Source organism: Schistocerca gregaria, chromosome 1 (assembly GCF_023897955.1).
Source record: "Schistocerca gregaria isolate iqSchGreg1 chromosome 1, iqSchGreg1.2, whole genome shotgun sequence".
NCBI lineage: Eukaryota > Metazoa > Arthropoda > Insecta > Orthoptera > Acrididae > Schistocerca > Schistocerca gregaria.
In genome coordinates this window covers 404,396,401-404,422,675 of record NC_064920.1, presented here as the reverse complement: position 1 = coordinate 404,422,675, position 26,275 = coordinate 404,396,401, and the positions used below count along the sequence as shown (strand labels likewise).

Sequence of the window (26,275 nt, the reverse complement as noted above, 5' to 3'; positions counted from 1 at the left end):
ACCATGATATGCTGCCCAAATCATTACCGATCTCCCTCCATCTTCCACTGTTGTGATGTAAACTTTGACAGAAACTTAACAGTGTTGAACAAGACTCATTCGGCCAAACTACTTTCTTCCATTGCTCCATAGTCCAGGTTCTTTGGCTTCGACACCACGTTTTCTGTTAAGGGCATTTTCCATCAGTCACGTGCGGTATTGGAGTTCCCTGCTTCTGCAACTCCCTTCGTATCGCGATGGTGCTGAAAGGGTTCGCAAGTGTGGCTCTGAGCTCGGCTGTGACTTTTGCGGCTGTCCTTTTACTTTTCGTAATCCTCTTCAGTGACCAAAGTCACGATCGCTCGACACTCGCATTCATCCGCGTTTTGACTTAGCACTTGATCGTTTTTTGCTTTCCTTGTATGTGTTATGAATCTTCGGTAGAATGCCTCTTGAGCAACCGAAATGTTCGACTATGTCACGGGAGCAGTCACTGTTCTACAATTTACCCTTGTCCGAATGCACTTAGCTCCGGCATAATGCGTTCACAGCTACTTAGAACGTTGTTCTGACCACGGCTGACATTTGCAGAGTACTGTACGTGCCGTTCGTGACCAGATACAACAGCGTATTTATGTCCAGGCATTTCTTGCGGTGTTTGGTTCTTTTAGTACAACTCTTGAAGCCCTCCACAAGCAATGTCATGTAAGGGACAACTTGCAGTGTTAGCACATTGAAATGCGGTAATGTATCGCGGCAAGAATATTCCTTGTGTAAGTAAGCTGTTTAGGTTTTTATGTTGGTAACGCCACGTAGCGCTGTGCATGAAAATCACTGACTGTGCTGTGTGCAGTCTGTGGCTGGTTCGACTCGTTGTTGGAATATTCGCTTGTGTAGTGTTGGGCAGCTGAATGTGAACAGCGGGTAGCATTGCGCAGTTGGAGGTGAACCGCCAGCAGTGGTGGATATGGAGAGAGAGAGAGAGATGGCAGAGTTTTGAGAGGTTACTATAAGCGGACGATCTGGACGTGTGACCGCCAGAAAAAGGAAATTTGTAAAGATGGATGTCATAAATTGATAGATGTATATATATGATGACTTTTGAACATTATTTAGGTAAATATATTGTATTTGATTTGCTAACTATGCCTATCAGTAGTTAGTGCCTTCAGTAGTTAGAATCTTGTATTTGCTGGAAGTAGTGGCGCTCGCTCAATTGCAGTAGTTCGAGTAACGAAGATTTTTGTGAGGTAAGTGATTCATGAAAGTTATAGGTTATTGTTAGTCAGGGCAATTCTTTTGTAGGGTTATTGAAAGTCAGATTGCGTTGCGCTAAAAAAATATCGTGTGTCAGTTTAGTGATGATCAGGATAAGTAAAGAGAGAACTGTCTGAGTACTTTCAGTTTTGCTCAGCTGTCTTTGTATCAAATAACGTGGAAGTCTACCTGCACCGTCATTCATAATTTTTTGTAAGGGGACGTTTCACTTGTTGGACTCTTTCAGTAACAGACCAGATGGAACGAGGTATGAGAAGGAGGAGGGAAGGAGAGTAGTGTTTAGTGTCCCGTCGACAACGAGGTCATGAGAGATAGATCATAAGCTCGGATTAGGGAAGCATGTGGAAGGCAATCGGTCGTGCCCTTGAAAAGGAACCATCCTGGCATTTGCCTGAAGCGATTTAGGAAAATGGCACAAAACCTAAAATAGGATAGCCGGACGCAGGTTCGAACCGGCGCCCTCCCGAATTCGAGTCCAGTGTGCTAAGCACAGCTCCACTTCGCACGATACTTGAGATGGATCGTTACGCCGCAAGCCATTGGTGACCAGTCAGAAAAGTGGCTTGTGGAGTACAGATGTAGACAAATCACATGTATGCTACTAATTTCGGAGCCCGGATATGGGTGGTAAAAGACTGTTTTGGTCAAGTTGCGACATTGATGCGAGCTGGTAAACTTATTTTGAAACGAATTGGGGTGAGGAAAACACTCAGCAGCAGAGTCCTCTCGCCGATCTCGCATATACCGGAACAAGCCACGTCGCAATTCTACGGCTAGCGAATGGTGTGAAATTAACTAGCACGTCGTTAGGAGGCGAAGTGTTGCATGTACCCCAGGATCAAAATTGATTTCCCTCGTCTCGCCACCAGAGAAAGAAACAATCCTGAGAGGCAGCCAGAAGAGCGGTGATTATCCCGCGCCTTGTTAGAGGCCTGGCGAGCCACCTGGGCGCTCCGTTGTTTACGCGTCCGCACGGCCGGCTCGCAAGAACGGGGGTTGCATTCCGTCATGCGGACGGTCACACACACACACACACACACACACACACACACACACACACACACACACACACTACACTCTCATACCGCCGGCGGCTCACATAAATTATCGCCGGCGAGGCTTGTAATAAGGAAGCGCGTGCAGCGGATGATTGGCTGGCCGGCGGCAAAAAGCCGCGGGCAGCGCCGCGACTACCTGCCGCCAGCGGAGGCTGCCGGGGTAGCGGCAGGGGCGGCCGATGACCGCCCGCGGTCAACGACTGCCGCCACCACCTCGGCCGCCGCCCAGTCCAACACACACACACACACACACACACACACACACACACAGCGTAAAGCGGCGCCCCGCCATTGGCTCGGCGCGCTCCACCTCGCACGGCCTCGTCACAAACAGCGTAATTAGGCCGCTACAAAACGTCTCCAGCGACAGCCGAGTGGCCACGACCGAGGGAAGGGGAGAAAGGCGGAGAGAGTATTCGGCAGAGAGCGATTAGCTGCTGCGGCGTAACTTCTTGTACGTGTAATTATTTCCAGGAATAGATCGACATCATATCCTTGGTGTATTTTAAGCGTATCGTGTCTGAATTAAGGAAGACGAATTCTCACTATAATCGACATAATCGTCTTGAGAGATTCAGCAACTGTATAGATATTTAAGATAATTCTCGTTTATTGTCCCGTCTTAGTTCCATATTTTTTTTATTTAGATTATATGTTTCGATCGCTGTCGATCGTCTTCAGATCTAAGTACTCTGATATCTGTTTCTGACTAGAGAACATGAGTTGCTGACGCAACGACTTATGTCTGAACATATTCCAGAGTGATCGGAACACGTAATCTAATTTAAAAAATATGCGACTGAGACGCAACAATAAATGAGTATTGCCTAAACTGAAGACGAATTTGTTACTTTTTTTCAGTACATTGTTACGTACGTATTACGTTAAGTGACTAACATGGGCCCATCGCTCTACAACGCAACAATTCCAGATTGTTTTTCTTTTCACAGTCTTGGGTAAAAATACTGTTTTTGGGGGGGGGGGGGGACCTTTGGGGAAACCGAAACGTTAGGAAAATTTTTGGGAAAGAAAATTTCGGTAATGGGGAAATTGGGGAAGTATTTAATCTGCCTATCTTTCCTACTAACGCCATCTCTGATATTTTAGTTCAAACAACGCATAGTTTGATAGATATTCACTACCCTCACTCTTTCTTCAACTCAGTTGATCCACCTTTCCTTTTATCGTTTCTTTATTTGTAACACGCTCCATATTTTATCGTTTCTTTATTTGTAACACGCTCCATTACAATACTTGTAACGTGTGTGTGTGTGTGTGTGTGTGTGTGTGTGTGCGTGTGTGTGTGCGTGTGTGTGTGCGTGTGTGTGTGCGTGTGTGTGTGCGTGTGTGTGTGCGTGTGTGTGCGCGCGTTGTACGATGATGATGATGATGATGATGATGAAAGGGAGAGGGTGAAACCTGGTGCCGGAATTTAGCCTAGTCCTGACTCGTATTTAAGCTAGGACACTGTAGTAATGCCTCGTCTTCAAGAACTTTACTTCCTCCCCCCTCCCCCCCCCCCCCTTACGGCCAAAAACTGGCAGTGAAGTAAGGTACACGCAGGGGAAAACTAATTGTAAATCAACAGAACAATGAAAAAAGCATGAAGGAAGCAAACGTGGTACTCCTAGACCACTTTTTTTGTAATTTTTCTGGTCGGGCAATTGTTTTTATGAACAGTTTTAGTTTATGTAATATAATTTTTTGATGTATACCATAATTTTACGGCTCAACGTGTAATGCTACCTATTCAAGGGACCAACGCTTATAGAAAATAGTTTAAAGCAACAGGTAGGTTTATGATATTTGGGTAACGTTGCTGAAATGGTATCTTTTGGGGAATTTTTATGTCTGAAATAGGGGAATTTCAGAAACTCAATCTGGAAACGTGGCTGCAACGAGCATTTTGGAAACAGCTAAGCTGGTCTGCTGTTCACGTGCTACTGTCGTAAGCATCTATGGAAAGTGGTCGAAGGGCGATGAAATTACCAGTTGACGAAGAGGTGTCGGACGTCCATGCCTCATCACATAAGTGCTTGCTTTGTAATGCAGCACACTGGGCGATCTGTGGCAGACACGACGACATAACACAATGGCGGCACAGGAACAAATGTTGCAGAACACTTCATTCGGCGCAGTATACAACTCTTACGTATACCCCTGTTGAGGCAACGTCACACATTACGACTTCAGGAACCAGTATTGGAACCGGCATCAATGGGAATGTGTCGTCTCGTCCGGTAATCAAGTTTCCTTACATCATGTCGTGCCCATATATGCTGTCACTCAGGCGAACAGCTGCTCCAAACATGACAGATCGATTAATTGATTGAGGGAGGGGGGGTTATGGAACTAAACAGTGAGATCATCAGTTTCGCTATTTGAAAGTTACTTGCGTATGATAGAGGCGTCCGCTAGAAGTGGGCGGATCCAGTCAGAGGGGGGAAACTATAAAGCGAGGGAGCTAAACACACACACACACACACACACACACACACACACACACACACACACACACAGTAAAAGGAATGAAAGGGTGGGCCGACCACCCTGCCCCTAATCAAGAACCAAAGCAAAACTTCATAACTGAAAATGAAAACCACTTTCACGAAGAAGCCGAGGACTGGTTCAACCATTTGTGAATTGTGCTGATATTAAAGACAAGGAATCTCTAAGACTATAGCCAGTACGAAGGGCCAAAAGAAGAAGAAATTCCACAAATATATGGTATATCATCAGTCTTGCTCCACAATCACATTGTGGGAGTGGCTCGTGATGTAAGACAAAACAATGGCTGAACCTAGTACGACTAATGTATACAGGCGTAAGATAGTGGACTACTACTGATATGAGCAGAAGTATGGGCGCCAAACTGCAGTAGTCTCCTTGCTTGTGTGGAGTTTATTACTGGGAGCAGTAGTGCATCAGACATCATTCCACATTTGGGAAAAAGGAGAGATCTGATATATCTCTGCATATCTGCACCTGGAATCATGAAAGGGAATAGGGAAAAGAGGAAAGAGACCTCAGCAACAAAATAGACAGCCCTGTTAATGGCTAGCAGCTCTGCTGCGAACACAGTACATGATCCCAGCTGTAAATGGTGTTCCATGCCAGTAGGAGACGTAAAAGCATATCCTGCCTTATTTATTATTTTAGAACCATCAGTGAAAACCGTGGGAACAACCTGGAACTCTTCAAGGATGTAACATACTTGTACAAAACGCTGGAATATCATAGGGGTGACTGAGACCTTAGGACCCTGGAATGTGTCGGCCCTAATTCTTTCTTGAGCCACCATCCAAGGGGGGAGGGGGGAGGCTATGGGAGGAAATACACAGAGCAATGTCAAATGAATGGAGGTGGAGATGGAGATCCATTCTAACTGGCATTCCCACCCAAAGGTGGGTATCAGGAGGGAGACTCGTTTTCAAAGAGGACAGGGTACATGGGACAGTCATGGAATCACTGAATGGCGATTGCATAAGAAACCAGGAGTTGGCTCCATTGTATTTGTAGAGGAGGAATCACTGCTTCTGAGAGGGAACTGTCCTCGACACTAGTGCAAAAGGCAATGACAGCCAAATTTATCCCATAATAACGGTAGTTTAAGAGTGGAAGGAGCTGCCGAGCCATAAATCTGACAACCATAATCTAGTCTGAACAAAACCACAGTACAGTACAGATGGAGAAGAATAGCATGGTCTGCACTCCAATATGTATGGGCCAGGAGGGAAAGAGCATTAAGCTTCTTCATGCAGGCAGTCTTCAGATGGCGAATTTGGTTCAGCCAAATAAGCTATTTATAAAAAATAAGACCCAATAAATGATAATGTGCAACAACATCTAGGCACTGATCGGAGTCCACTGTGGGTTGACAGTAAAAATGCATAACCCGCGTTTTGGAGGAGAAAACAGGAAGCCTTGGGAGAGGGCTCACACAGAGACCCGATGGATGGCACCTTGGAGCTGGTCTTCAGTAGACCCTACCAAGGGGGAGCTGCACAAGATTCCAAAATTGTCTACACATAACGCCAGTGTAATCGCTGGCCCAAAAGAGGTTACAAGCCCTTTGAAGCTTGTTTTCAATCTGGGTAAATGGTCAGTTGTAGAGTGTCCTTCACGGAAACCACACTGATACAGGGATAAAAGATCCCGAGATTTGAGTACCCAACATAATCTGAAGGTAACTGTCGTCTCAAGCAGTTCACAAAGTACATTGGTCAGGCTAGTTTGGCGGTAGCTGTCGAAAGACGTCGGGTACTTCCCAGGCTTAAGGACAGGTATCACTGCGAGAGGAAGGCACCTGTGAGCCAAATGTAGTTGAAGATCCTGTGGAGATTTTGCAATTGTGTAATGTCCAAGTGTTGGATCATCTCATTATGGATGGAATCCAGGCTTGGGGCTGTGTCATGTGAAGAGGCAAGAGCCTGGAAGATTTCCCACTCAGTAAATGTCCATATGGGCTTCAGTTTGGTGGAGGTTGAAACGGGGTTTCTCAAACTCGTCAGGAAGAAAAAGGACGCTGATGCTGTTGCAAAGGCGCTACGAGGTGTTCTCCAATGACTGATGCACCAGTACACAGAGCACCCTTTAAGATAAGACTCTGGACAGTTTATTGTTGCTGGCAGCCCAGAAGGTGAAGGAGCCTGGACCAAACCTGCGATGAATAGGCATACACCCCCACTCCTCCTCCCCCCTCCCCCCCAGGGAGGAAACACAGCGCTCCGAGCTTTCCTGCCTACTTTGCTTAATAAGGTAGTGAACTTTAGCCTGGAGATAGTTAAAAGCTATAAGGCTGATCTGTGAAGGGTATCGTTGTAGCTCCCATCAGCAGTCCTGGATAGCGACTGTTACATGCTTGGTTCACCACAGAAAAGGTCGACAACGGGGGGGACCTGTGGATAGTGGGATAGCAGTGCCAGCGGCATGGAGAACAGTGTCAGACTTCTTCCATGACCCATCAATGAAATCCATGAGAGAGGTGTTGAAGTGGACAGCAGATGTATATGAAGGTCAGCTGGCTCTGCAGAATGCCCAACGTGGGGGCCTGTGTGCCTGGCGACAGATCATCAGAAAGTGGTCGCTGTCACAAAGATCATCAAAGGGTGACTAATGTAGGGAAGCCACGAGAGCAAGGAAGGAGAATGTGAGACCGATATCAAAAAGGTACTAAGAGCGGCACTGAAGTGTTTAGGGGAACCATCGTTGAGGGGAGACAGATCAAAGTTTGTAATAAGTTGGTCAATTAGAAGACTCCTACCTGTCGAAGTGGCTCTCCACCATATGACGTGCTGTGCATTGAAGTCCCCAAGGAGGAAATATGAGGGAGGGAGTTGCTGTATTAAGGTAGGCAGGTCAACATAAGGAAGTCGCCTACCTGGAGGCAGGCAGACATTGTGAAAGGTGATTGCTGGGGCCGTTTGCACTCATAATGCTATTGCTTCTAGGCTGGTACGAAAGCGGATTCACTCACTAATGACATTGGTGCGAACCAAAGTGCAGATGCTATCTTGTGATTGGCACAGTTCCGACAGAATGCTCGATAACCATGAAATGTTGGAGAGTGCTCATCACAGAAGTGCATTTCCTGAAGAGCAAGACAGAATGCAGAATAAGAAGAAATACTTTACTGTAATTCCTGTAGGTGAAGGTAATATTTGTTGCAATTTCACTGGGTTATCATTTGGAGAGTGTCCAGGCTGGACATAAAGAAGCTGAAGGGAGTTCATGTCACCGGGTCACAGGACACAGGGTGACATCCATAAATAAAATGTCAGACTCAGGTTGAGGGGAGAGATGGCACTCCCAAGGACACCAGAGCAGCTTTGTCCTGGTGTTTATGTTCCTTCTCTTTCAGAGTGAAGGGCACAGAGGGAGAATAGGTTTCTGCAAGATCTGGAAGCGAAAGACAGTGGGCGACCATCGGGCTCAGAAATAGTGTGTCCTGTGGCCGAGTCGTGATAGCAGGCCTCTAGCATGATAAATGACGGGGAGGGGTCCTGGAGTGGGGGAATCCTTATCACTAGCAGGCGCCAAAGAACAGGGGGCACTTCTATGGCTGGGCGGGTAGCATTCATCTCACGCTAGGTGAGGAGAGCCCTACGTCATAGTGACCTAACGCTGCGTCATCGTGACGTAAATAAACCTAAATCGACTTGGCGAGTACGTATATCGATCTTTGCAGTTGTACCCCATAAGTCCCACGGCAACGTGAAAGCCAAATGTAAATGCATGTGTAGAAACGAAGTTACAGCAGTTGTCTGGTATGTTCAGCCCAGTTGAATTAGTTATTACGCTGTAATCTCAACAATTTGGATGTTACTTGATGTAATGAATGTCTGAACGAAGGAACCATAACAATAACGACGGTCAAAAATTGCGTCTACTCATTTTTAAAAAAAATCCGATTAGATGTGCATAAATCATGAGGATAGAAACGTGAAATAGGGAGAAATTAAAGTGTTTCGTATTTTTATAAAAGCCAGTTGATTGTACATCATTCTTCTGGGTAGAACCGTTAAACTGAGAAATTAATGTGGTTCCAAAGCCGGCCGCGGTGGTCTCGCGGCTCTAGGCGCAAAGTCCGGAACCGTGAGACGGCTACGGTCGCAGGTTCGAATCCTGCCTCGGGCATGGATGTGTGTGATGTCCTTAGGTTAGTTAGGTTTAAGTAGTTCTAAGTTCTAGGGGACTGATGACCACAGCAGTTGAGTTCCATAGTGCTCAGAGCCATTTGAACCATTTTTTTTGTTCCAAAAATAATTCCGAATATTGCTGGGATTTTAATTTTGCCTCCGTGCTGTAAATCAGCACAAACTTTTGCTCTTCAGAATTAAATTATTGCTGATGATTATAATTTACTGACCTGTTGTAACACATTTTTCTTCATACGTTGTATACTGTGAAAAAAGAATGACATGCAAGCCACATTTACCAGCATTTTAAGCAACTCAAAGCAGTGAGTGCTGTTGCCATTTTCAGCTACTTTTTGTATCATTCTTAGGCAATATGGAAATAGCTATAGAAATCGTGCCAAACAACAAAATGTATACCATGTATATGAAACATCACTTAGTGCTACTAAAAACTGTGGGCTGTTGAGGTTATTTTGTCAGGTAGCTCAACCATTTTGACAGTCTTCAACATCATTTGGCACCTACTAGGAAACTTACTTTTTTATAGAAGATACTGCTTAAATATTAAAATGTAACAATTATAGACAAAAAATCATTGTTTTGTCACAGTATACATCGAATAAAGAAAAATAATGACACCTGTTATAAACAAGTTACATTCTACATTATAATCATCAGCAATAATTTATTTCTGAAGAGATAAATTTTCTTAGTTGATCTGCAACATGAAGGCAAAATTAAAATTCCAGCAACATTCGGAATTATCTTTGGAACCACATTAATTTCTCGGTTTAACGTTTCTGCTGAGAAGAATCAACTACAATCCATTGGCTTTTATAAAAATACGAAACACTTTAATTTCTCGCTATTTCACGTTTCTCTCCACATGATTTATGCACAATTGATCGGATTTTAAAACAATGACTACCGGTACCCATGGTTTTTTGCTTTCGTTGTGGTTATGGTTCCTTTGTTCACGTATTCGTTATGTTCATGAAACACACAATAACATCTCACATTTCCTGGGATTAGAGCTTATTAATCAATTATTTCACACATGATTTATGAACGATTCATCGGATTTAAAAAATGACTGAAAGCGTTTCTTTTTTCTTTCATTATAGTTCCTTCCCTCCCCCCATGAACCATGGACCTTGCCATTGGTGGGGAGGCTTACGTGCCTCAACGATACAGATAGCGGTACCGTAGGTGCAACCACAACGGAGGGGTATCTGTTGAGAAGCCAGACAAACGTGTGGTTCCTGAAGAGGGGCAGTAGCCTTTTCAGTAGTTGCAGGGGCAACAGTCTGGATGATTGACTGATCTGGCCTTGTAACATTAACCAAAACGGTCTTGCTGTTATGGTACTGCGAACGGCTGAAAGCAAGGGGAAACAACAGCCGTAATTTTTCCAGAGGGCATGCAGCTTTACTGCATGATTAAATGATGATGGCGTCCTCTTGGGTAAAATATTCCGGAGGTAAAATAGTCCCCCATTCGGATCTACAGGCGAGGACTACTCAGGAAGACGTCGTTATCAGAAGAAAGAAAACTGGCATTCTACTCATCGGAGCGTGGAATGTCAGATCCCTCAATCGGGCAGGTAGGTTAGAAAATTTAAAAAGGGAAATCGATAGGTTAAAGTTAGATATAGCGGGAATTAGTGAAGTTCGGTGGCAGGAGGAACAAGACTGCTGGTCAGGTGAATACAGGGTTATAAACACAAAATCAAATAGGGGTAACGAGGGAGTAGGTTTAATAATGAATAGGAAAATAGGAATGCGGGTAAGCTACTACAAACAGCATAGTGAATGCATTATTGTGGCCAAGATAGATACGAAGCCCACATCTACTATAGTAGTACAAGTTTATATGCCAACTAGCTCTGCAGATGACGAAGAAATTGAAGAAATGTATGATGAAATAAAAAATTATTCAGATAGTGAAGGGCGACGAAAATTTAATAGTCATTGGTGACTGGAATTCGAGTGTAGGAAAAGGGAGAGAAGGAAACGTAGTAGGTGAATATGAACTGGGGCAAAGAAATGAAAGAGGAAGCCGCCTGGTAGAATTTTGCACAGAGCACAAGTTAATCATAGCTAACACATGGTTCAAGAATCATAAAAGAAGGCTGTATACATGGAAGAAGCCTGGAGATAATGACAAGTTTCAGATAGATTATATAATAGTAAAACAGAGATTTAGGAACCAGGTATTAAATTGTAGGACATTTCCAGAGGCAGATGTGGACTGACCACAGGCTGTTGGTTATGAACTGTAGATTAAAACTGAAGAAACTTCAAAAAGGTGGGAATTTAAGGAGATGGGACCTGGATAAACTGACTAAACCAGAGGTTGTACAGAGTTTTAGGGAGAGGATAAGGGAACAATTGACAGGAATGGGGGAAAGAAATACAGTAGAAGACGAATGGGTAGCTCTGAGGGACCAAGTAGTGAAGGCAGCAGAGGATAAGGTAGGTAAAAAGACGAGGGCTAGTAGAAATCCTTGGGTAACAGAAGAAATATTAAATTTAATTGATGAAAGGAGAAAATATAAAAATGCACTAAATGAAGCAGGCAAAAGGGAATACAAACGTCTCAAAAATGAGATCGACAGGAAGTGCAAAATGGCTAAGCAGGGATGGCTAGAGGACAAATTTAAGGATGTGGAGGCTTATCTCACTAGGGGTAAGATAGATACTGCCTACAGGAAAATTAAAGAGACCTTTGGAGAGAAGAGAACCACGTGTATGAATATCAAGAGCTCAGATGGCAGCCCAGTTCTAAGCAAAGAAGGGAAGGCAGAAAGGTGGAAGGAGTATATAGAAGGTTTATACAAGGGCGATGTACTTGAGGACAATATTATGGAAATAGAAGAGGATGTAGATGAAGACGAAATGGGAGATACGATACTGCGTGAAGAGTTTGACAGAGCACTGAAAGACCTGAGTCGAAACAAAGCCCCGGGAGTAGACAACATTACATTGGAACTACTGACAGCCTTGGGAGAGCCAGTCCTGACAAAACTCTGCCATCTGGTGAGCAAGATGTACGAGACAGGCGAAATACTCTCAGACTTCAAGAAGAATATAATAATTCCAATCCCAAGAAAGCAGGTGTTGACAGATGTGGAAATTAGCGAACTATCAGTTTAATAAGTCACAGCTGCAAAATACTAAGGCGAATTCTTTACAGACGAATGGAAAAACTGGAAGAACTGGAAAAAGTCGACCGCGGGGAAGATCAGTTTGGATTCCGTAGAAATGTTGGAACATTGACCTTACGCCTTATCTTAGAAGAAAGATTAAGGAAAGGCAAACCCAAGTTTCCAGCATTTGTAGACTTAGAGAAAGCTTTTGACAATGTTGACTGGAATACTCTCTCTCAAATTCTGAAGGTGGCAGGGGTAAAATACAGGGAGCAAAAGGCTACTTACAATTTGAACAGAAACCAGATGGCAGTTATAAGAGTCGAGGGTCATGAAAGGGAAGCAGTGGTTGGGAAGGGAGTGAGAAAGGGTTGTAGCCTTTCCCGGTGTTGTTGAATCTGTATTTTCTGCAAGCAGTAAAGGAAACAAAAGAAAAATTTGGAGTAGGTATTAAAATCAATGAAGAAGAAATAAAAACTTTGAGGTTCGCCGATGACATCGTAATTGTGTCAGAGACAGCAAAGGATTGGAAGAGCAGTTGAATGGAATGGACAGTGTCTTGAAAGGAGGATATAAGATGAACATCAACAGAAGCAAAACGAGGATAATGGAATGTAGTCGAATTAAGTCGGGTGATGCTGAGGGAATTAGATTAGGAAATGAGACACTTAAAGTACTAAAGGACTTTTGCTATTTGGGGAGCAAAATAACTGATGATGGTCGAAGTAGAGAGGATATAAAATGTAGACTGGCAATGGGAAGGAAAGCGTTAACATCGAATATAGATTTATGTATCAGGAAGTCGTTTCCGAAAGTATTTGTATGGAGTGTAGCCATGTATGGTTGTGAAACGTGGACAGTAAATAGTTTGGACAAGATGAGAATAAAAGCTTTCGAAATGTGGTGCTAGAGAAGAATGTTGAAGATTAGGTGGGTAGATCACGTAACTAATGAGGAGGTATGGAATAGGATTGGGGAGAAGAGAAGTTTGTGTCACAACTTGACTAGAAGAAGGTCTTGAGGCATCAAGGGATCACAAATTTAGCATTGGAGGGCAGCGTGGAGGGTGAAAATCGTAGAGGGAGACCAATACATGAATACACTAAGGAGATTCAGAAGGATGTAGGTTGCAGTAGTTACTGGGAGATGAAGGAGCTTGCACAGGTAGATTAGCATGGAGAGCTGCATCAAACCAGTCTCAGGACTGAAGATCACAACAACAACATCATGGTTCCTTCGTTCAGACATTCATTATGTTCAAGAAAAACACAGTAACATCAAAAATTGTTGGGATTCCAGCTTAATAACTAATTCAACTGGGCTGAACATACCACCTCACTGCTGTAACTTCGTTTCTAAACAAGTACACTCCTGGAAATGGAAAAAAGAACACATTGACACCGGTGTGTCAGACCCACCATACTTGCTCCGGACACTGCGAGAGGGCTGTACAAGCAATGATCACACGCACGGCACATCGGACACACCAGGAACCGCGGTGTTGGCCGTCGAATCGCGCTAGCTGCGCAGCATTTGTGCACCGCCGCCGTCAGTGTCAGCCAGTTTGCCGTGGCATTACGGAGCTCCATCGCAGTCTTTAACACTGGTAGCATGCCGCGACAGCGTGGACGTGAACCGTAAGTGCAGTTGACGGACTTTGAGCGAGGGCGTACAGTGGGCATGCGGAAGGCCGGGTGGACGTACCGCCGAATTGCTCAACACGTGGGGCATGAGGTCTCCACAGTACATCGATGTTGTCGCCAGTGGTCGGCGGAAGGTGCACGTGCCCATCGACCTGGGACCGGACCGCAGCGACGCTCGGATGCACGCCAAGAACGTAGGATCCTACGCAGTGCCGTAGGGGACCGCACCGCCACTTCCCAGCAAATTAGGGACACTGTTGCTCCTGGGGTATCGGCGAGGACCATTCGCAACCGTCTCCATGAAGCTGGGCTACGGTCCCGCACACCGTTAGGCCGTCTTCCGCTCACGCCCCAACATCGTGCAGCCCGCCTCCAGTGGTGTCGTGACAGGCGTGAATGGAGGGACGAATGGAGACGTGTCGTCTTCAGGGATGAGAGTCGCTTCTGCCTTGGTGCCAATGATGGTCGTATGCGTGTTTGGCGCCGTGCAGTTGAGCGCCACAATCAGGACTGGATACGACCGAGGCACACAGGGCCAACACCCGGCATCATGGTGTGGGGAGCGATCTCCTACACTGGCCGTACACCTCTGGTGATCGTCGAGGGGACACTGAATAGTGCACGGTACATCCAAACCGTCATCGAACCCATCGTTCTACCACTCCTAGACCGGCAAGGGAACTTGCTGTTCCAGCAGGACAATTCACGTCCGCATGTATCCCGTGCCACCCAACGTGCTCTAGAAGGTGTAAGTCAACTACCCTGGCCAGCAAGATCTCCGGATCTGTCTCCCATTGAGCATGTTTGGGACTGGATGAAGCGTCGTCTCACGCAGTCTGGACGTCCAGCACGAACGCTGGTCCAACTGAGGCGCCAGGTGGAAATGGCATGGCAAGCCGTTCCACAGGACTACATCCAGCATCTCTACGATCGTCTCCATGGGAGAATAGCAGCCTGCATTGCTGCGAAAGGTGGATATACACTGTACTAGTGCCGACATTGTGCATGCTCTGTTGCCTGTGTCTATGTGCCTGTGGTTCTGTCAGTGTGATCATGTGATGTATCTGACCCCAGGAATGTGTCAATAAAGTTTCCCCTTCCTGGAACGATGAATTCACGGTGTTCTTATTTCAATTTCCAGGAGTGTATTTACATTTAGCTTCCATGTTACTATGCAACCTCTGTGGTACTGCAAAGACCGATATACGTACTCAAGAAGTCGATTAAGTTTTATTAACGTCACGATGACGTAGCGTTACGTCACTATGACGTAGGGCTCTCCTCACCTAGCGTGAGATGAATGCTACCCTGGCTGGGCAGTGGGAGGGGTGGGGAGGGGAGGGCGAGGGAACTGCAGGGAGGGAGGAGAGAAGAGAGGGACAGGACTGGGCTAAGGAAGAGGAAGGTGGGGATGCAATAGGTCATTTTTGGCTAGCCTCAGTGTAAGACAGATGATCCAGGGATTTATACTCTTGGATCTTCTGTTCTTTCTTCGTGGTCTAGCGACAGAGGGTTATCTGCCCTCTGTAATAGAAAAACTGAGTTACTATTGAACAACGAACTTAAAAATGGTGTCTTACGACGTCCGCCCCGATCAGATGCAACGAACGAAAACGAACAAAATGAAATAAAACAAAAAAAACGAAAAAAGCGGTCACGTCTTTGATTGGTAATCAAAACGTCCTCAGTCCCAGGTTCGAATCCTGCCACTGCCTAAAAAATTTGATTAATAATCAGCTTTGGTGGCCACAGACTTCCGGCATAAGAAGTTTTTAATTAGAGTACATCATAGTGTAAAAGGGATTCAGGAATCATGTACTGGATTGTAAGGCGTACCCTGGAGGAAATATAGCCTCAGATCACAATATAGCAGTGATGAGTAGGATGAAGTGTAAGACATTAGTCAGGACGAATCATTATGCAAAGCTGTGGGGTACGAAGTACTAAGGAGTGACGAGATACGCTTGAAGTTCTCTACATGAAGCAGTAAGAAATAGCTCAGTAGGCAATACAGTTGAAGAGGAATGGACATCTCTAAAACGGGGAATCACAGAAGCTGGAAAGAAAAACAAAGAAGGCAGCCGTGAAGAAACTATTACATTTGTTTGATGAAATGAGGAAGTACCAAAGCGTTCCGAGAAACTCAGGAATATAGAAATACAAGTCGCTGAGGAATGAAATAAATAAAAAGTGCAGGGAAGCTAAGATGTAATGGCTGCATGAAAAATGTGAAGAAATGATTGTCGAACGACAGACTCAGCATACTGTAAAGTCAATACAACCTTCCTGGTAGCATTAAGAGTGCAAATGCTAAATGCAGAGGAGAGAGTTGATAGGTGCAAAGAATACATTGAAAGCCTCTATAGGGGGAAGATTTACATGATGTGGTAGAAGAGGAAACAGGCGTCGATTTAGAAGAGAGAGGAGATCCAATATTAGAATTTAAAAGAGGTTTGGAGGACTTAAGATCAAATAAGGCAGAAGGGATAGATAACAGACCATCGGAATTTCTAAAATCATTGGGGGAAGTGGCAGTAGAACGATTATTCACGTTGGTGTGAAGAATGTATTAGTCTGGCGACATACCATCTGACTTTCGAAAAAATATCGTCCACACAATTCCGAAGACTGCAAGAGCGGTCAAGTACGAGAATTATCGCACAACCAGTTTAACAGCTCATGTAACCAAGTTGCTGACAAGAATAATATACCGAAGAATGAAAAAGAAAATTGAGGATGCGCTAGACGACGATAAATTCGGCTTTAGAAAAGGTAAAAGCACGAGAGAGGCAATTTTCAGGTTGCGGTTGATAATGGAAGCAAAACTAAACAATAATACAGCCACGTTCATAGGATTTGTCGAAATGGAAAAGGCATTCAACAATGTAAAATGGTGCATGATATTCGAAATTCTGAGAAAAGTAGAAGTAAACTATAGGGAGAGACGGGAAATATACAATATGTACCAGAGCCAATAGGGAATAATAAGAGTGGGTGACCAAGATCGAAATGCTAGGATTAAAAAGGGTGTAAGACAGGGGTGTCGTCTTCGTCTCCACCCCCCCCCCCCCCCCCCCGTCCTGCTCAATCTGTACATCGAGGAAGTAATAATGGAAAGAAAAGAAAGGTTCAGGAGTGGAATTAAAATTAAGGGTGAAAGTATATCAGTGATACTGTTCGCTGATGACATTGCTATCCTGAGTGAAAGTGAAGACAAAATACACTCCTGGAAATGGAAAAAAGAACACATTGACACCGGTGTGTCAGACTCACCATACTTGCTCCGGACACTGCGAGAGGGCTGTACAAGCAATGATCACACCGTCATCGAACCCATCGTTCTACCATTCCTAGACCGGCAAGGGAACTTGCTGTTCCAACAGGACAATGCAAGTCCGCATGTATCCCGTGCCACCCAACGTGCTCTAGAAGGTGTAAGTCAACTACCCTAGCCAGCAAGATCTCCGGATCTGACCCCCATTGAGCATGTTTGGGACTGTATGAAGCGGCGTCTCACGCTGTCTGCACGTCCAGCACGAACGCTGGTCCAACTGAGGCGCCAGGTTTCAAATGGCATGGCACGCCGTTCCACAGGACTACATCCAGCATCTCTACGATCGTCTCCATGGGAGAATAGCAGCCTGCATTGCTGCGAAAGGTGGATATACACTGTACTAGTGCCGACATTGTGCATGCTCTGTTGCCTGTGTCTATGTGCCTGTGGTTCTGTCAGTGTGATCATGTGATGTATCTGACCCCAGGAATGTGTCAAAGTTTCCCCTTCCTGGGACAATGAATTCACGGTGTTCTTATTTCAATTTCCAGGAGTGTATATGATCTGCTAAACGGAATGAACAGTCTAATGAGTACACAGCTTGGATTGAGAGTAAATCGAAGAAACACAGAATTAATGAGAAGTAGCAGAAATGAGAACAGCGAAAAACTTATCAAGATTAATGGTCACGAAGTAGATGAAGTTAAAGAATTCAGCTACCCGGAACAGAAGAGAATCGAAGCATTTGAGATGTGGTGCAACAGACGAATGTTAAAAATTAGGCGGATTGATAAGGTAAGGAATAAGGACGTTCTGCAGAATCGGAGAGTTAAGAAATATGAGAAAAACACTAATAAGGAGAAGGGACAGTATGACAGGACATCCGTCATACTGACATGATAGAATGACTTTCATGGTACTAGAGGGAACTGTAGAGGGAAAAAACTGTAGAGGAAGGCACAGATTAGAATACATTCAGCAAATAATTGAGGACGTAGGTTGCAAGTGCTACTCTGAGATGAAGAGGTTGGCAAAGGAGAGGAATTCGTGGCGGGCCGCATCAAACCAATCATAAGACTGATGACAGAAAAAAGCTGAATGAACTGGTGAGCGTAGAGAGTAGTGGCAATGACAATTTACATACACAGGTGCCGGAGCACAGGCAGTTTTTCTCATTGAATGGATGTCCACAGTTACCTTACAGTGGGAGGACTTATCCACAAAAAGCAAGTGCCGAAAGCACCTCATGGGTGCTGGGACGTTCGGCCTGATGTCACATTGGTAACATATAATCTTGACCTCTCTGTGGGTATTTCGCTTGAAAGGCAGAATAAAGGCGCCAGTATCGGTGTGGTTGCCTTTATCACCCTCTTACACATGGCAGACAAAATAAACTGCTGTATTGATCCAGATTACCCTGGAGTTCACCGTCATCAAATGGCTCTGAGCACTATGGGACTTAACATCTTAGGTCATCAGTCCCTAGAACTTAGAACTACTTAAACCTAACTAACCTGAGGACATTACACACATCCATGCCCGAGGCTGGATTCGAACCTGCGACCGTAGCAGTCCCGCGGTTCCGGACTGCAGCGCTAGAACCGCACGACCACCGCGGCCGGCTCACCATCACCTTGCAGTATAACGTCCCTACGAAAACCTACTGGTTGCACCATATTCAGAGACTGGTGAAGGGTAACAGATAACGGGACTTCACCAAGACAAGCACAAGCATGAAGAGCTGCAGATTGGACGGCAGACGAAGCTTTTATCAACAGGGAGCCTGACCGCATCTTACTGATAAACTCCACTTTTCCGTACTTGTCCTTGATATTTTCCACAAACAACATTGGCTCTGTGGCTGTAAATAAATCCCTGTCTACCCTAGTACAGACCAGGTAGCGAGGAAAGTGTTTCATCCCAAAATGGCGAACCTGGACCGCCTCCCAGGGTGTAGACAGGAAAGGAAAGGCTGCAAGGTAATAGAAAGCAGTATTCGATGACTTGTTTTCACTCAAAGAGAGTACTTGAGAATGGCCAGATTTTCGAAGCTTTATACACTTTATGCGCCAAGCACCCTGATACTACCCACTCTGATCAGAGACTCTCCCCATGGCCACAGCCACAGCAATGCCTCTCTGGCATGGCAGCCATTCCTGTGACTTACAATGTGCCAGGGTAACAAGCAACCACTCCTTGGCATACATGGGGAGGCTGCAAGTCAGGTATCAGTACGTGGACTGGCTACATATGTTGGTAATCTAGCGGATTGGAGGGGTACTATGGTGGGGAAAGAAGTGGGGTGGGGAATGAATCCACGCTGAAGACACTAGGGGGGGAGTTCTTCCCAAGATGGCTACCATTAAAGACAGAAAATTTAGAAGTGAAGGTCAAACCCCAAGGATGGGAGGGGGGAGGGTTGGGGGGGGGGGGGAGCCAAAAAGGATGAAAGAGAACAAGCAAGAAGAAGAAGAAGAAGAAGAAGAAAACTGCATGGAATACAGGGACCCAGGTGGATAGCCTGGTCAAAATAAATAAGAACACTAATAGGGGGAAAGGAAGGGCCAGTGGGGAAGGAGCGAGGATTGGGAGGGAGGGATATGGTAAAGGAAATGCAGCCTGGGAAAAATGGTCTGCAATAGCTCGGAGCCCCGTGTGCAGTATGCATGAACTCACGAAAGAGCCGCGAGTCCCTTGTGGGGGACTTGAAACATGCACTGTGTCACAGAGACAGACCAGTGGAGACAGTACAACGTTAGTCAAAAAAAGGACTATACAACTTTGTAATGATACAGAAATTTATTGACATAACTTACAGAATCGGTAGATGTGTGTTTTGTAGCAATCTACCTCAAAGTCAAGGGTCGTTTTGGTTCGATGTGACTACCATTTGTGATGCAGCAAACATCCCACCGTTTATCGCCACACTCATTCCAGCAAATCGGCCTTAACTTGCACAACAGTATCGTAGATTAGAATCTTCAGATCAGCTAAATTGTTTGGTATGGGAGGAACGTACACATTGTCTTCAATGAAACCCCAGAGAAAGAAATCCAGTGGTGTCATGTCTGGAGAACGTGGTGGTCCTGCAAATGGCCCTTCATGGCCGATCGAACTTCGTAGGAATCAATTATCTAGGAAACCTCGAACTCCGTGAGAAACTGAGGCAGTGCACCGTCTTGCTGGTGGTAAACCATCCCATCTCTATCATCTTAATCGATCTGTGGAATTACAAAGTTTTCGAGCATATCCAGATACACAGTCAACATGTGGGCAACCTGGGGATTTATCGTGTCCAGGGAACAGTCCATCTCAACAAAGTTCTTGTGTCAAGAGTAATTTGCAGGTCTGCTTTGAGGTTCCTTAACGTATTCGCCGGAGAACTGTTGCCGAGTTCGTTTCATGAAAACACAGCGAGCATACTCTGCGCTAGTGAAAGTATCCATTTTAACTGTGCATTACACTGGCGCTCACTGTGGTGGAATGGGATACTGGTGCTTTTCGTGAATCAAACTTTACGTTTATTGCTATAAAAGGATCTATTTACGATTCCGTGATTTATCTCAGTACATTTTTATATTATTCCAAAGTTGTGAAGTCCTTTTCGACTCACCCTGTATTATGCTGTGGGAGATATTCCCTTGAAATTCCACAGGATCTCTCATAACAATCGAAAGCACCATGGCAGCTGTGGGCTAGATGATCTTTATTGTGGACCACTTGCATCTCTTCATGCTTGATGTCTCCCATGAGGATGGCGTCTTCCAGTAGGACACTGTCCGTGTTACAAAGGCGGAACTGTGTTACAATGGGTTGAAGAGCTTGATAGAGATCTCACGTTGATGTCTCATCTGAACCTGGTGGAATACGTTTGGGAACCTATCCTGCGCCAGCTCCGCGCCCAGAGACCACCGGCCCGTAATTTACGGGAGTTCCGTGCGTTGACGATATCTGGCCCACCGTACCTCCACAAATCCACCAAGGACTTGTCGAATCGATGTCATGCACAACCGCTGTTGTCTTGTGTTCCAGGGTGGATTAACAGCCAACTGAGCAGGTGGTCACTATGCTTCGCGTATACAAATGACCTAGTGGATAATGTCGCAAGCTCCATGAAGCTGTCGGCGCATGATGCAGTTATACATACAGAAGTCACAGCCTCAGAAAATTGTAGCAAAATGCAGGAAGACCTACAGAGTATCGACGCTTTATTAGTGGAGTTACACTTGATCCTCAATGTACGTAATGTATTACGCATACATACGCGAAAAGATTCATCGTTTGATGATTCCATTGCCGAACAGTCAGTGAAAGGAGGCACGTCCATTACATATCTGAGATTAGGCATACGGATAATTTTAAATTGGAACGACCATGTAAGACTAATCGTACGAATGCAGATACCAGACAGATTCATTGAAAGGATGCACAGGAATTATAGAAGACAGCTTAGAAAACCCTATTTCGACCGATAATGGATCAGTCAAAATCAAGATTCGAGCGCAGAAAAGGGAGAAACGAGAGGGGTGAGACAGTTGTACTGAAAGTACGCCATTAGGTGGCTTGCGGAGTATCCTCCTAGTAATAGTTCACGCAGTTAAGGCGACGCTGATCTTTGGCAGTGACTGGTGTACATGAAGAAAGATTCAGCTTGCAATGGTATCCTTATAGATGGCTGGCTGAGACAGATTATGAGGAAAGAGGAAGGTAAATAGACTATCAACCTTAGTGTTAAATACAGCTTAACTTTTTAATGTAATTAACTCTACCGAGGGGAGTCCCTGGGAAGTGAAAAGAAGTTAATGAAGTGCAATTTGTTTAAGCCTACTGTGACAAAGACTAAAAACAAAGAAATATTGTACGTGCCATATACAAGGCACTGATCCAAGAGGAGTGGAGGAGGGGGATTTTGACCACCCCAAATAATATTCTGTTTATTAGTTTGGCCTACTGAGGACCGCATGAAGTAACTTACGTCATTTTCTTTTCTCCTTTCTTTCTTTTCAATAGTTTTTCAGTCTTTTTCTATGTTTTCTTTATTCTGGTCATATTGCGCCTATGTTTCCTTATTTTTTTTCTGGAATCCCATGAAAGTTTTTACCTTTGCTCTGAACTTCTCTATTCTCCTATTTCCCCAAGATCTGCTTTAACCTCTTTGATCCACGTCACCGATGTTTGAGTTTCTATCAAAAAAGTTAAAACTTATTTGTTATATTATCGAACCTTTTTAGGTGCTCACAGATACAACTTTTCTCTTCCTCGCTGAGTCTAACACTTATTCTATTCTTTAGTGAATTTATATATTAACATTCATTCTGTTCTTTCATAACCTTTTTATTTCGTCTTAATTTCTATTTCCTATTCGCATATTTTGGTCCCAAGATTTACCTGACTATTTTTCTTCTCTTTTGTACTTCGCGTAATTGTCAGGCTGTATTTAAAGAAAAGCATTCTGATGCATAAAGTCATTCTGGTCTGATGACAGTATTGCAGTTGCTAAGTTTTGCATTTATGGATACAGATTTCTTGTTATACAGATTTTTGTTAATTGTAAAGACACTTCAATTTTCATTGCCCTTGCTAAGTTAGCTTCTTTGTACAAGGCATTTGGTTTTATTATTTCACTTACATATCTAAATTTTGTTGTCTTTTTAATTCTTCCATAATCAGTATCTATGTATTACGGTGTCTCCTTCGCATCTGTCGTATGCCTTTTTTTTTTTTTCAAAAGATGAACGTGGGTCTTCTTTTGAAGCTGATTCTTGTAGGAGCTTTATCTGCATTGTTATATTGCATACAGATTCAGCTAAGTTGGCAAGATTGTCTGTAAAAGCCAAACAATCACTTCTTAGATCGTCCGCTTTTCCCCAAATTATGATTTTTTAAATTACTTCCCCCATTCTTTTGCTTAATTCCCTCATTACCCTTTTCTAATATAGAACTGAACAACACCTGGGGACAATCCATCTCCTTGTCTTACAATAATTTTGATCTCAAAAATACTTGAGGTTCCATTGAAAATTTAAATTCGCGTTTTGGATCTGTTGTGTGTCTTTTACTTGTACTGATTTGTCGTCGTCTCAAAAATCTTGAGGATATAAATGCTTTTGACTGATTCTTATATACCTGATTATAAATTTAAAATTTTTTCCACATACGATCGTCCTTTTCTACACCTTCCTTTGTGCTCTCCTAATTGGAGATGCATTTGGCTTTCCAGCCTGTTTCTTAAAGTTTTTGAAAGAATTTTTTAAGTCACTGGAAGAATTTTTTAAGTCACTGGAAGAATTTTTTAAGTCACTGGAAGAATTTTTTAAGTCACTGGAAGAATTTTTTAAGTCACTGGAAGAATTTTTTAAGTCACTGGAAGAATTTTTTAAGTCACTGGAAGAATTTTTTAAGTCACTGGAAGAATTTTTTAAGTCACTGGAAGAATTTTTTAAGTCACTGGAAGAATTTTTTAAGTCACTGGAAGAATTTTTTAAGTCACTGGAAGAATTTTTTAAGTCACTGGAAGAATTTTTTAAGTCACTGGAAGAATTTTTTAAGTCACTGGAAGAATTTTTTAAGTCACTGGAAGAAGGAAAATTCTTCTACAGTTTTTGAGGTAAGCCTTATCTCCTTTATTGTGGGTTGGGTAAATTAGTGCTGTTTTACAATCTCCTGATGTAGCTTCTGTTTCGCAGACATTTTGAAAGACTACATGTGGCTTCATTTGTGCATATATTAATTTCCAGATTTTTCAGCTATCTTTCGAGGTATCTACAGGCATAAAAACAGTCTCGAGAACGGTAAGAAAATTTAAAATGTTTACAAGAGGGTACTTTTGGGTTGCGTTCCTGAGGGCGGCGACCATGGGCTTCTGCGGGAAATATTCCGGCCAGGAAAAGGCGGCCACTCACAGGCCGATTCTGCCTGGTGCCAACAACAAACCATACAGTGTTCGTGGGCCACGCAAAACAGGAAGATGAGTGAGGCATGACAGAAAGGAAGAGTCCATCCACTAAGGGAAAGAAAACCTCACCAGACGGACTCACTTCACAGAACAGAACAGAACAGAACAGAAGCGAAAATTACTGAAAGATACCGCGTTCCAACGCTTACGCACTCACATAGTCAGTCTGTAAATCTTTGTTCACACCCTTGGTGCTGTGTGAAATAATGTTAACGGTGAGCTTCGTGCACAACACGACTTTGCACTGTATAATTTATGAAGTTATCAAAGCGTTTGTTGCTATTGCAATTTTTAAATGATTGCAAGACAAGTACTTCTGAGATTTTTTGTGCAAATGCTTTTCCAATGACGTATTTCTCTAAATTGCAAATTCTTGAAGTTAGCATAAAGACATGTACATCACTGATGTAAATAAATAATTATTATCGGCATATTACAACATTTTACATATTTCATTGTTTGAAATTTCTCGTAGGGACTGGAAGGAGAGATCAGTATTTACTTTGAAGAAACTTTTAATAGCCAAGATAGCGTTCGATACTATTTATTCCTGACGACTGATTATTTACATTTGCCATTGCAGATGAGGAAATGGAAATGTTACATTTTCATACCTTCAAAACTTGTTATTATACGTCCTGTTCAGTTATGACTATCACGCATGCCGTGTTGACATGTTGGATAGTATGTGCGTGTGAATTCCTAAGGGACCAAACTGCTGAGGTAATCGGTCCCTAAAGTTACACACTACATAAACTAACTTATGTTAAGAACAACACACGTGCCCACGCTCGAGGAAGGACTCGAACCTCCGGCGGGAGGGGCCGCGCAATCCGTGACATGGCGCTTCAAACCGCGCTGCCACACGGCGGAGCGTGGATAGTATGTAGCATATTTCACACAGCTTTGTTAAAAATAAACACATGTTTGTCACGAATAAAAACATTACAGTTAAAAAGCACCTTATGCAACTAAGGGCGTCCCCGCACATAACATTCCAATAATGCTTGTTAAATATTGAATTATTATTATTATTAAAATTTTCGGCATCCGTCGCTCGTTAAATGTGAGGGTGACATCAAGCTATATTTGGCGGGGGAGGAGGGCGGGGGATTAGATGACAGATACTGTGACCCCCAGAGAACCGCACTATGTGCCGCTGCCTGCCATATTCGTTATTTGACTCGCATGCTATAACTGACGTCCGAAATCTAAACAAATTTGAAAAGAGCCATCTTGGCACCGGAGTGGCATTACGTCGATATCGTCTCCGACTCCAGCGCACTAATAGACCTTGAACACACACACACACACACACACACACACACACACACACACACACACACACACACACACACACACACACCTGTGCGCGCGTTCGGAAGTATTTCAACCTGACCATAGCGCCAGCCAGCCTCCCGAATGACACTGTCTCTCAAAACGGACATCGCTAGGAGTGAGTTTCAAGTATGTCCTCTCAATGCAATAGAAGTTAACTTGCAGAAGTAACTGGATGAAATGTAAGACTGACATGTGAAGACATTTTTTAAAAATAAAAATGGACCTTAAGGTAGTAAAAGAACGAACGTTGCGGCACTGGGTATGAATATCGACTCTTGTACATAATTTACGGTACCTCTGAGGCCCATGAAAGAAACATTGAGACATGACGTTGTGCAGAATTAAATTTGACTGGACAATACGGAAACACATGACAAGCATGGCCAGTGAGACCATTTACTGTAGTCGGAACACTGTGTGGACGAAGGTCTTGTGGATAACGCTGCAACTCTCTGTTGTCGGCGTTTGGAACACAGTCGTTTGGTTATAAGACAAGGAAGCCCACAGATCTTGTTGGAAAGTATTGTCAAATTAGTGTCCATCCACAATCAGCACGATGTGGTCTGGCATCTGAATTTCACCCTTAACGTTACGATACGGTTCTGAAAAATGTTCAGGGGGAGAAAACGTTCAGGGGCAATACGGAGCAGGAGCACAAGATCGGTTTTCTTGCCCAGGGAGTGGCGACGTGCAACTAGCCCAACATCTGCGCTGGTTGCCCACTATGCAGCAGCTCCTGGGCCATAAGTCTCCCATTAGGCTGTGTATCGTCGTCGGCGAAGGGTGCTCTGTTCTTTATGTTCGCCGACTTGCCTGATGCATTCTCCATACATAAAAGAACCACACCGCTGCTGTTCACACATAATTATTGGTTTTCTCGGGACAGTTATTCCATGACCTGATCTTCTAGAGCTCCTCTCGATATGTTACAGTCCTACCACTACTGGGCGGATGGGTCGAT

The 26,275-nt window shown here is 44.0% G+C and overlaps 1 protein-coding gene across 3 annotated transcripts in view; it reads right to left on the bottom strand.

Annotated features, from left to right (window-relative positions):
• Positions 1-26,275, bottom strand: part of LOC126347709 (DNA oxidative demethylase ALKBH2-like) — a 182,178-nt gene that overhangs the window by 130,598 nt on the left and 25,305 nt on the right. The window lies entirely within an intron of this gene.